Source organism: Arachis ipaensis, chromosome B4 (assembly GCF_059453495.1).
Source record: "Arachis ipaensis isolate K30076 ecotype BB chromosome B4, ASM5945349v1, whole genome shotgun sequence".
NCBI lineage: Eukaryota > Viridiplantae > Streptophyta > Magnoliopsida > Fabales > Fabaceae > Arachis > Arachis ipaensis.
In genome coordinates, this window is record NC_142439.1 from 103,677,182 (window position 1) to 103,690,707 (window position 13,526).

The window sequence follows — 13,526 nt, forward strand, 5'->3', positions numbered from 1 at the left end:
TTGTGGCAGCTTTGTTGATTGTGGCGTTTCAAACCGCCATAGAATTTTTTTTCCCTTTTTTAACTCGAGCAATGTTGCATATGAGAGTGTAATTAGTATTGTTGCATATGAGAAAATGAGGATGAGTGTCAATGACGAACCCTAATTTCTTGCCATTGTTCATCTTCCTTATTTGTCATTCAACTCCTCACTATCACTCATCACTTTGTTGCAACTCATCTCCTCGCTGCTGCAAGCAACGCCGTTGTTGCTGCCTTCAGTGAGCTTCTACGATTTGGCTTTGATCTGAAGATTTTTCAGCGTTCGTCTCATCACCATCGTTCATCTCCTCGCCATTGCAAGAAACACCGTTGTCCTCTTCAGCAAGCTTCAATGATTTGGCTTCGATATGAAGATTTGTCGCCGCTCATCTCATTGCCATCATTCATCTCTGCACCATCGCAAGCAACACCGTTGTCGCTGCCTTCTATGATCTGATTTTCAATCTGGCTCACCTCCTCACCTCCGCAAGCAACGCCGTTGTTGCTGCCTTGAGCAAGCTTCTACAATTTGGTTTCACCATCTCTGTCACTTCTAATAGATAATCTACTTAATCTTCTTCTTTGATTTTTTCCTTCCTCTTCATCCTTTTAGATCTAGTTCATACTCTAGTAGGAAGAAACAAAGAATGCTGGTTCTTTTTGTGTATTTTAATTTTCATTGATCTTTTGTGATGTTGTTGTTGTTAGCTTGTTATTGCTGTATTTTCTGTTCTGTTGTTATTTTTTTGCTTCTGATTTTATTTAGTTTGAGACCTAATCTATTCTATTAAACTGAATGATCTCATAATCTACATCATTTGTCCGAAATTAGTACAACACAACACTTTACTTTCTCTTCAAAACAAGTCACGGCATTGTGGAGGAACTGATTGGGTTTGGAGCAAGAGTGCACGCGTGTGCAAGGAACGAAGCTGAGCTCACTAAGTCTCTCATCTAATGAAATGATTCTGGTTTTGAGGTTACTGAATCTGTTTGCAATGTCTTTGTTCCTCATCAGAGGGAGAAGCTGATGGACTCTGTGTGTTTTGAATTCCAAGGGAAACTCAACATCCTTGTAAGCTCTCTTCTTTCTCTGCATTTCATCTGTTTGATATTATTCCCCAACTAACACTATTTTGCATAATTCGAGTCTATAAATTTTCAAACAATAATAGGAGAAAAAACTTTAATATTCTTATAGTTGAAATCTTCAAGCTGCACTATAATTTGAAGGTGCAGGAGGATGACTTTACAATTCTTCAAGATCCCTCTTAAGTCTTTACACTTCCACTGCTTCCTGCTCTTACTCTTCTGATTATGACAACATTTTTGTATATTAAGCTTTCATTATAATGTGTAAAAAATTAATCATGATTTGCATTTTTGATGGTTGAATGATATGTTTAATTGGGAATTTCACAAGTTTGAGGTTTTAGAAGAGATGAGGGAGCTATGATTAAAGGCAAGGCGTTTCTGTTTTGAAAATAACTCTACTGAATTTGGCTTTTCTATTAAGAATATTATTTACTAGTGAGAATATTATTTACTATTCATAGCAACATCTTTCCTAGCTTGTTCAAAGTTCAAAGTCCATGAATTTATTTTATTCTTGTTAAACTGGGACTGTACATTATTTATAAGTAGTATAAGCGGTATTTAGTTTCAATTCTTCATAATATATCTTGAGAACCTCTTTTTGAGTAATTTCATAAGTGGTTTTAGAAGCTATTATATATATTTTGATGCAGCTCATGTGTATGTACAGTGATTGTGTTTTTTTTTTCAGTGAAATTAAAGCTTGTTCACTACTTTAATTATTCTCTACTTTTGGCCATGAGAAGCTCATGGTTCTTTGTAGTCAGCTCAGCGTTGTAACTTGGATTGATTACTATTAATCCAAAGATATTTGATCAAATTAGATTAGATTTGATCTGGTTCAATGAAGTTTGTAGGTGTAGGTGTTGGACCATACCTTCTACAAGTGTGGAAGAGTAAGAGTGTGTCAACAAAAATAAGAACCCAACTTAACTACTTTTTTAAGAGTGACCAATGTTGTCAATAGATGACTTGAAATAAGACTATTATAGTTTTCCAAAACTAAATTGATTTTGAGCAGTTTCAACTTTCAGCTTGAGTTGGATGTTCCTTAAAATTGGCATGTAAGTTGATAGATAATAGATTGTAGAAAAAGAAAAGAAAAAGAATGTTGCTGCCATCCACAGCAGCCTTCACCGTTCTTCATCATGCCCACTTATCTTGGATTATGTTTTCCTAAACTCACAGTAATATTTGGTTTTTTATAATCTTGATTCAATTAATAACGTGTATCTAAATTGGTGTTGCTCCAAAGCACAAGACTCCGATTAGTGTTTGTTTTCTCAGCATCAGTGCCTTTCAAATCCAAACTCTGACTCTTTTATGTAATATAATATAATATAAAATCTTCTGATGCGGCAGAGTTGGTCGCATAACAGGGTGACTTGGTCATACATACCCCTCTCTTCATCGAGGTTACAACTTCACTAAAGCAGGTTTCTTTATTTCTATCTTATTTTATTATTCTTAGCTTTGGAATTTGCTTTTGAAGTTTGTTGTGGCCTTAATTAGGTCTATTAATTAAGTGAAGTTTGGATGAGAAATTGGTTCAAAAATCTGTCATTCTGTCTCTAATGTTTTTTAATAGATTTGATTTTGCCGATGATGTCTTAATTAATTGGGTTCCTTTCTTTTATCTTCTTTTTTAATGATTATTTCAGAGGAGAAGATCTTGGAAATCTTAGGTACGGTTTGTTGAGGATATTTTTGAAGCACTACTTGTCTTGTCTGCAGATGCATGCTGCTCTATATAAATAGTATTCTAATACCATAATCAACTTCAAATTATCACACCAAACTCTTGACTTCACTATTGCTTCTGCCTATCAGAAAATCTTGGCCCCCTTTTTTTCTGTTTCTTATGTCCTATGTTACTTACCATAATCAACTTCAAATTATCACACCAAACTCTAATTTTGTCATCTATCTGGTAGGTTCATGATTTATCAGAAGTATTCAATTATTATTTTCTTTATATGAAACACCTTTTCAATACAATCTGAACATAAATGAAATTAACTGTCATTTTTTTATTAAGATTTGAATTTGTTAGAAAATCCAAATGAAGAGGGGGTATATATATACTTAAAAGATGAAAAGACTTAAATGGTTATATTCATCTGTTTGCTTTGGCAATGGTGCAGAGAATTTCGGGCAACCCAAACTAACGTTTGAAGTGAAAAAGACAAGAAACTGAGGACTCTGAGTGCCACAGTGAAGTTAATGTTCTAGAATTGCACTTCCATACAAGTTAATGTTTGCATTCTACTAATTTGACATTTTTCCCTGAAAATTGGTTGTAAAGTTTTCTTAGCTCGTTGATCTATGGCCACCGAATGAGAACACTATAATATTTCATTAAGTTGTTTTGTGCCCATCTCTTTAGCAGATATAATTGACATGATTTGTGTATTTTTTTATATTCTCATTTTGTGCCTATGTTACTGATTTTGGCATTGTTTATTAATCATTAATATTTCATTTGTGCTCCTATAATTGGTTCATAATCACTTTGTCTTATGCCTTGCAGTTCTAATACTTTCTCAATGACCCTTTGAATTATAATCTTAAATATTACGTATGTACATAGGTTTTTATTATTTAAAAAACTATTATTATTCTTTATTTCCTTAGTTTTTATTTATAAACTTAAACATATCTCACTTGAATGTTTCAGGTTAGTGCACAGCCATTCCTTGTGCTTGATCTTCTAGAAGCATATTCTAGAGGGTTAGTTAACTGTAAATTTTTATTATAAGTGAGTTTAGTTTAATGTGAAAATTTTTAGCTTAAGTTAGTTTACTATTTTGGGTGGTGCTTGTAAATTAAAAAAAATAAACTAAAGAAAAATAATAACCTGGGAATCGCCCTCACAAATCTACTGTGACTGCTACAAAATTATTATTTAAAAGAGGTAATTATTATAATTTTCTTATAATTTTTTTGAAATACTATTTAAGTTTTTAATGTGATGGTTAGGAAGTAGCCTATTGTGATCAATTTACTTAATTAAAGGTAATACTATGATTGTATAATTCTTCTTCGCTTTGAATAGGTTCCCTTGTTTATACTTCCAAACCTTGAGCCATATTTGCTTCTCCTTGAGCCAGAAATGCAACCAGAGAAACAGAGAAATGAAACAAAGAGGCAGGAAGCATAGCATGTATATGGGCCTTGTTGGTGAGTTGCAATGTTTTAATATATATATATACCTTATTTTTGGTATGCATTAATATATTTGTTTCCCAGAAACTTCTCTTTAGCTAATTCCCTTGGTCATAAACCTTTCAGTGTGCTGTTGGACAATGTATGCATGAAAGGGCCAAAATCTTCACCAATTTGCTCTCTCCTCCAACACGTGCTTCTTTTAGACCCAATGAAAAAGCCATGATTGCTATGTCAAGTATGACTTCACTTTGCTGTAATGAGATTTATACTAGTGTTTCAAAATAATGCATGTCCTTTCTTAAATGGATGAATTTGATAAATTACTTTGTGTGCATACCTTTCGATGCATCTTGTATGCTTTGGTTTTCTCTCATTTTAACTTTTCAATTTTTAATTCTTGAAAGAAATACAAACTAAAGGGGGGTAATTGCAGGGCTGATAGTGAAAAATATTTTCTTCTTGATAGAAGATAATGAACAAATGTATTGTAGGTAAAAAAGAAAATGCGACAAGTCTACCAATCTAATTTTATTTTTTCTCTTTATATTATTTGACTAGATATATATTGTTTCTAATGACATCTTTTCTTTGTTATAATTTCAATTTATAACAGCCGGCTTGATAGAAATTTTCTGACAGGAGAGGTTGCTAAAATTTTTTGTAAGAGATGAGTTTGGATAATGAAAATGGAGTGTTGGAGCAAGAAACAAAGATGTTGGAGCAAGTTACCGAGATGAAACTCACACAAGAGACCAAGAAACTAAGACAGGCTTGTTTTAAAGTTAATTACAAAAGGAGAAAATTTTTGGCCTCCAAATCTTATTCATTATCACTTAGCTAAGCTACTTGTCTTGTATATTCATATTCTAAGTAGTAAAAACAGCACTTATTAGATGGTTTAAATACATTATTAGATATTAACATAGTTTAGGAAACTGGATGGTAGATTTGACTGATTAGTGTTTATTGCAATGCTTGTATTTTGGTAAGTTTAGTAAGACAAGGTTTTGTATAGGAGTAATTACTTTTGATTTTAATAATAAAAAATTATATATTATATTAATATTTTGTTTATGAGTTATATAATATTTCATTTATGGATTATGATTTTTTGCTATTGTGAAATTTTAATCACAAAATTATTTATTTAACGCGATAAAAATGACGGTAAAAATTATTTTTTTTTAAACGATAAAAAATGTCGTTGTCAGTGTAAAATGGTGGTTCAAAAATGTCATTTTAACCAACCAAAACGCTATTGTCAGGGTAAAATGGCAGTTCAAAAATGTCGTTTTAACCAACTAAAACGCCACTTTGTCAGGGTAATAAGGGCGGTTCAAACCGCCGTTTTAACCTATCCAAAAACCGCCATTTTAACCCTGGAAATAACGGCAGTTTGAACCGCCGTTTTAACCAATCAAAATGCCACTCTGTCAAGGTAATAATGGCGGTTCAAACCGCCGTTTTAACCTATCCAAAAACCGCCGTTTTAACGCTGGAAATAATGGCGGTTTGAACCGCCATTTTAACCTATTCAAAAAACCGCCGTTTTAACCCAGGGAATTGTGGCGGTTTTCAGAAAACTGCCGTAATAACCAGAATGGCGCCCAGAATTACGTCACTTAACGAAACCGCCATTCTTAGTAATAATGGCGGTTCAAACCGCCGTAAATACCAAAAAAAACCGCCGTTTTTACCATAATTTTTTGTAGTGATGATTCTGATCCGTATAGATATTGAGTTAAATATGTGGTTGAGATTCTCAAGGCAACTTACGTGGTGGTGCTAATAAATTGCATAGCAAAGATAAAGAAAAACTCCTGATCTCCTGTTAACGAAAAAACGCTGACTTCAGTTCCCTGGGATTTTGTCCTTTGTAAAGGGCTCGTAGCTCAGTGGCTTGGTGGCTCAATTTGTTCAAAGCCAATAAATTCTTGGATGATCTTATTGATGTGGGGGACTGGATTGTTTCTTTTTTTCGTTTTTGGATTAGGTTATTAGGTTGTGTTGTTAGAATAATTGGTCTCCAAATGTATTATGATATATTAAATAAAGAGGAATGCTAAGGGGCCAGCAATTTTTGTGATTTGTAGTCATCAAATAGCCATCAAAATGGTTTTAATGGTGTGAGATTGGTGTAAGATTTCATCCAATGACTCATTTTTTTTTTTGGTTACATGCTGGCTAAAATTTAACAAAATTGCTGGCCTTCTAGACTTTACCTTAAATAAATTTGTTTGTCTCATATCCTGACTAAAAATAAAAAATATTAATTATTAATTTCACTAAAAAATAAAATAAATAAAATATTAAGGTGAATTTTCTGGTGTAGAAAAGGATCTAGCTTCTACACATGTAAAAAATAAGTGGCAAGTTAATATAGCGGCACGTATTCATTTCAGGGGACAAAATATGAGAAGTGATCAGAGGTTGGGTGCAGGATGGACAATGATGCCGCCACTGTTCACAGATGTGGTATAAAAATGTAACGGGATTAAAGATGTTGATTAGCTTGTATTAGGGGAGATCTGTTATCGTAGCTAATAATGGGCTTTTTGGAATGAATTTTTTTTGTTCTAGACTGTTTGTAAGAGCAAGAAAAAAAATGGGTTCAGATAGCTTCCATAAAAACACAAGAAAGGATGTTTTTAGATAAATGAAATTTTTTATGGGTTAATAGTCAAATTTATCCCTAAAAAATTTTTTTTAGTTATATTAGTTCTTAAAAGGTAAAACATAAGCCAAATTAGTCATTCCGTTAGTTAGATGATGACGTGGTAGGTTAATGCCACGTGTCACAACATGATTGGTTGGCATGTCAGGTCAGTGACATCTAGCATGTCACGTGTCACTTGACATGTGAAAAAGTTATTTATAATCAAAATAGTCTCTGAAAATCTAAAAGTAAGTCATTTTTATTCCTAAAATTTTAAAAATTAATCAAATTAGTTCTTATATATTTTTTTTTATTTTTTTTTCATAATATTAAATTTAAAGTATTTTTGATAGTACTAATTTTAATATTATTTTTTAGACTTTAATAAATAAAATTTTCTTTACATAAAATAATAAAAATAATTAAATTATCATAAAGTTATTTTGTCATTTGTATTTTAAATTTTATATTTTCAAATTGTAATTTTTTTATAGTAAATTTTTTTTATTTAAACGAATTTATCAAATCATTATTGATTATATATTTAAAAATAACTACTATATTTATTTAGTGAGATATAAAAGATTAAAACATTTAAATAACTACTATATTTATTTATTGAAATTCAAAATATTAAAACTCTAATTTTTTAATATTTTAAAATAACTACTATATTATTTAGTGAGATATAAAAGATAAAAATATTTAAAATAAATACTATATTTATTAGTGAAATCTAAAATATTAAAACTATATTTTGAAGTTCATTAAATAAATATAGTAACTATTTTAAATATTTTAATCTTTTATATCTCACCAAATAAATATAGTAGTTATTTTAAAAAAAAAATATTAAAATATTAAAATTCAACAAGTGATCCCACAAATCGATTTTTCAATTATTGATTTCTACCATATATATTATACAATAATAAAAATTATAATTTTAAAAAATTTAAAAGATTTAAATTTAAAGTAAATATTATATTATGTAGTAAGATTTAAAATATTAAAATTTTAAATATATAATCAATAATAATTTGATAAATTCGTTTAAATAAAAAAATTTACTATAAAAAAAATTACAATTTAAAAATATAAAATTTAAAATACAAATAACAAAATAATTTTATAATAATTTAATTATTTTTATTATTATATGTAAAGAAAATTTTATTTATTATGGTCTAAAAAATAATATTAAAATTAGTACTATCAAAAATACTTTAAATTTAATATTATAAAGAAAAACTAAAAAAAAAATATATAAAGACTAATTTGATTAATTTTTAAATTTTAGAGATGAAAATGATTTACTTCTAAACTTTCAGGGATTATTTTGATTATAAATAACTTTTTTACACGTCAAGTGACATGTGATATGTTAGGTGTCATTGACCTGACACGTCAACCAATCATGTTGTAACACGTCATCATCTAACTAATGAAAGGATAAATTTGACTTATATTTTATCTTTTAAGAACTAATATGACTAAAAAAATCTTTTAAAGACTGATGAGCGGATAATTTATACGCTTTTTGGCATTGTTTTTAGTATATTTTTAGTAGAATCTAGTTACTTTTAGGGATGTTTTTAATAGATTTTATGTTAAATTCACATTTCTGGACATTACTATGAGTTTGTGTGTTTTTCTGTGATTTCAGGTATTTTCTGGCTGAAATTGAGGGACTTGAGCAGAGATCAGATTCAGAGGTTGAAAAAGGACTGCTGATGCTGTTGGATTCTGACCTCCCTGTACTCAAAGTGAATTTTCTGGAGCTACAGAACTCTAAATGGCGCGCTTCCAATTGCGTTGGAAAGTAGACATCCAGGGCTTTCCAGAAATATATAATATTCCATACTTTGGCCAAGAATTGATGACGTAAACTGGCGTTCAACGCCAGCCTTCTGCCCAAATCTGGCGTCCAGCGCCAGAAAAGGATCCAAAACCAGAGTTGAACGCCCAAACTGGCATAGAAACTGGCGTTCAACTCCACAAATGGCCTCTGCACGTGCTACACTTAAGCTCAGCCCAAACACACACCAAGTGGGCCCCGGAAGTGGATTTATGCATCAATTACTTACTCATGTAAACCCTAGTGACTAGTTTATTATAAATAGGACCTCTTACTATTGTATTAGACGTCTTTTAGACCATCTTTGGACGCCTGGTTCTTAGATCAGAGGGGCTGGCCATCTCGGCCATGCCTGGACCTATCACTTATGTATTTTTAACGGTAGAGTTTCTACACTCCATAGATTAAGGTGTGGAGCTCTGCTGTTCCTCAAAGATTAATGCAAGTACTACTGTTTTCTATTCAATTCATCTTATTTCGCTTCTAAGATATCCATTCGCACTCAAGAACGTGATGAAGGTGATGATTATGTGTGACGCTCATCACCATCTCCCCTATGAACACGTGCCTGACAAACACTTCCGTTCTACATGAAATAAGCTAGAATGAATATCTCTTAGATCTCTTAACCGGAATCTTCGTGGCGTAAGCTAGAATGATGGCGGCATTCAAGAGAATCCGGAAGGTCTAAACCTTGTCTGTGGTATTCTGAGTAGGATTCAATGATTGAATGACTGTGACGAGCTTCAAACTCGCGAGTGCTGGGCGTTAGTGACAGACGCAAAAGGAGGGTGAATCCTATTCCAGCATGATCGGGAACCGACAGATGAATAGCCGTGCCGTGACAGGGTGCGTGAGCATATTATTCACTGAGAGGAGGGGATGTAGCCACTGACAACGGTGATGCCCTTGCATAAAGCCAGCCATGGAAAGGAGTAAGACTGATTGGATGAAGATAGCAGGAAAGCAGAGGTTCAGAGGAACGAAAGCATCTCCATTCACTTATCTGAAATTCCTACCAATGAATTACATAAGTATTTCTATCCCTATTTTATTATATAATATTCGAAAACACCATTATCACTTTATATCCGCCTGACTGAGATTTGCAAGGTGACCATAGCTTGCTTCATACCAACAATCTCCGTGGGATTCGACCCTTACTCACGTAAGGTATTACTTGGACGACCCAGTGCACTTGCTGGTTAGTTGTATCGAAGTTGTGACAATTATGAATTAAGATCAGAGCACCAAGCTCTGGAGCCATTACCAGGATTTGTTCGAGCCTGGAGATCACAATTTCGTGCACCAAGTTTTTGGCGCCGTTGCCGTGGATTGTTTGAGTTTGGACAACTGACGGCTCATCTTGTTGCTCAGATTAGGTAATTTTCTTTTTATTTTATTTTCAAAAATTTTCCAAAAATATTTCTTAAATTTTCTCATCTGTTTTCGAAAAAAAAATAAAAATGTTTTCAAAAATAAAATTTTTATTCAAGATTTTTAAGAATGAATTCTAGTGTTTCATGAAGCATGTAAAGCCTGGCTGGCTGTAAAGCCATGTCTAAATTTATTTGGATTGAGGCTTGTAATATGTTATAAAGAGCAATATACTCTCGTGTTAAATGCTGAAGCTTGGCTGGCCATTGGCCATGTCTAGTGTTTTGGACCGGAGCTTTCATTGAAAGCTTGGCTGGCTAGTGAGCCATGTCTAATTCCTGGACTGAAGCTTTAGACTAACATGGCAAGATTCCTGGAATTCATATTAAAAATTTTGGAATCCTTATTTTTCTTTTTCAATTAAATTTTTCGAAAAAAAAAAAATAAAAAAAATTAGAAAATCAAAAAAATCAAAAATACTTTTGTGTTTCTTGTTTGAGTCTTGAGTCATATCATAAGTTTGGTGTCAATTGCATGTGCATCTTGCATTTTTCGAAAATTTCATGCATTCATGGTGTTCTTCATGATCTTCAAGTTGTTCTTGGTAAGTCTTCTTGTTTGATCTTGATGATTTTTTGTTTTGTGTCTTTTCATGTTTATCATATGCATTCTTGAATTCTTAGTGTCTAAGCATTAAAGAATTCTAAGTTTGGTGTCTTGCATGTTTTCTTTGCATTAAAAATTTTTCAAAAATATGTTCTTGATGTTCACCATGACATTCAAAGTGTTCTTGGTGTTCATCTTGACATTCATAGCATTCTTGCATGCATCACATGTTTTGATCTAAAAATTTCATGCACTGCATAATTTTCATGTTTTTCATAAAAATTTCAAAAATAAAAAAAATATCTTTCCCTTTTTCTCTCATCAAATTCGAAAATTTGAGTTGACTTTTTCAAAAATTTTTAAAATCAAGTTGTTTCTTATGAGTCAAATCAAATTTTCAATTTGAAAATCTTATCTTTTTCAAAAATCAAATCTTTTTCAAATATCTTAGTTATTTTCGAAAATTTCAAAAATATTTTTCAAAAATCTTTTTCTTATTTTATATCATAAATTTTTGAAAATAACATAAACAATTAATGTTTTGATTCAAAAATTTCAAGTTTGTTACTTACTTGTTAAGAAAGATTCAAACTTTAAGTTCTAGAATCATATCTTGTGATTTCTTATGAATCAAGTCATTAATTGTGATTTTAAAAATCAAATCTTTTTCAAAATTAATTTCCAAAATATCTTCTTATCTTATCTTTTTCAAGAATTTGATTTCAAAATATCTTCTCTAACTTCCTAACTTCCTATCTTTTCAAAATTTGTTTCAACTAACTAACTAACTTTTTGTTTGTTTCTTAACTTTTTCAAAACCACCTAACTAACTCTCTCTCTCTCATTTTCGAAAATATCTTCCCCCTTTTTCAAAATTTCTTTTTTAATTTATTAATTATTTTTATTTTTAAATTTTAAAAATTTTTCGAAAATTTCTAACATTTTTCAAAAACCATTTTTCAAAAATCACTAACTCTTTTTCAAAATAATTTTCGAAAATTATCCCTCCCCCATCCTATTCTATTTATTCATTCATATCCTAACATCTCATCTCACATCTCTTCCATCCGTACAGTTGTGTTTCTTCCATTATATTACATTCTTTGTCTCCCCCTCTTTTCTTCCACTCACAAAGGGATCCCTATACTGTGGTATAAAGGATCTCTATTATTATTATTATTATTTTTCTGTGCCTTCTTCTTTGTCATATGAGCAGGAGCAAGGACAAGAACATTCTTGTGAAAGCAGATCCAGAACCTGAAAGGACTCTGAAGAGAAAATTAAGAGAAGCTAAAATACAACAATCCAGAGATAACCTTTCAGAAATTTTCGAACAGGCAGAGGAGATGGCAGCCGAAAATAATGATAATGTAAGGAAGATGCTTGGTGACTTTACTGCACCTAATTCCAATTTACATGGAAGAAGCATCTCCATTCTTGCCATTGGAGCAAACAACTTTGAGCTGAAACCTCAATTAGTTTCTCTAATGCAGCAGAACTGCAAGTTTCATGGACTTCCATCTGAAGATCCTTTTCAGTTCTTAACTGAATTCTTGCAGATATGTGATACTGTTAAGACTAATGGAGTAGATCCTGAAGTCTACAGGCTCATGCTTTTCCCTTTTGCTGTAAGAGACAGAGCTAGATTATGGTTGGATTCTCAACCCAAAGACAGCCTGAACTCTTGGGATAAGCTGGTCACGGCTTTCTTAGCCAAGTACTTTCCTCCTCAAAAGCTGAGCAAGCTTAAAGCTGATGTTCAAACCTTCAGACAGAAAGAAGGTGAATCTCTCTATGAAGCTTGGGAAAGATACAAACAGTTGACCAAAAAGTGTCCTTCTGACATGCTTTCAGAATGGACCATCCTGGATATATTCTATGATGGTTTATCTGAGCTATCAAAGATGTCACTGGACACTTCTGCAGGTGGATCCATTCACCTAAAGAAAACGCCTGCAGAAGCTCAAGAACTCATTGACATGGTTGCTAATAACCAGTTCATGTACACTTCTGAAAGGAATCCTGTGAGCAATGGGACGCCTATGAAGAAGGGAGTTCTTGAAGTTGATACTCTGAATGCCATATTGGCTCAGAATAAAATATTGACTCAGCAAGTCAATATGATCTCTCAGAGTCTGCATGGAATGCAAGCTGCATCCAACAGTACTCAAGAGGCATCTTCTGAAGAAGAAGCTTATGATCCTGAGAACCCTGCAATAGCAGAGGTAAATTACTTAGGTGAACCTTATGGAAACACCTATAACTCAACATGGAGAAATCATCCAAATTTCTCATGGAAGGATCAAAAGCCCCAACAAGGCTTTAATAATGGTGGAAGAAACAGGTTTAACAATAATAAACCTTTTCCATCATCCACTCAGCAACAGACAGAGAACACTGAACAAAATGCTTCTAATTTAGCAAATCTAGTCTCTGATCTATCCAAGGCCACTGTGAGTTTCATGAATGAAACAAGGTCTTCCATTAGAAATATGGAAGCACAAGTGGGCCAGCTGAGTAAAAGGATCACTGAAATCCCTCCTAGTACTCTCCCAAGCAATACAGAAGAGAATCCAAAAGGAGAGTGCAAGGCCATTGACATAAGCGCCATGGCCGAACCTGTAAGGGAAGGAGAGGACGTGAATTCCAAGGAGGAAGACCTCCTGGGACGTCTAGTGATCAATAAGGAGCTTCCCTCTGAGGAACCAAAGGACTCTGAGGCTCATCTAGAGACCATAGAGATTCC

General features: G+C 32.4%; 1 long non-coding RNA gene across 9 annotated transcripts; it reads left to right on the plus strand.

The window, feature by feature from the left end:
- Positions 1–53: 53 nt before the first annotated feature.
- Positions 54–5,304, plus strand: LOC107639525 (uncharacterized). Of its 9 annotated transcripts, none has more exons than XR_015881400.1 (8): positions 58–1,095; positions 2,478–2,551; positions 2,777–2,800; positions 3,260–3,365; positions 3,646–3,845; positions 4,171–4,295; positions 4,407–4,518; positions 4,923–5,304. It is a non-coding gene; the product is annotated as an uncharacterized LOC107639525 (long non-coding RNA). The 9 variants fall into 9 exon arrangements; XR_015881401.1 differs by having other exon boundaries at positions 3,260–3,334; XR_015881394.1 differs by having other exon boundaries at positions 57–1,095; positions 3,260–3,845.
- The last annotated feature ends 8,222 nt before the right edge of the window (positions 5,305–13,526 follow it).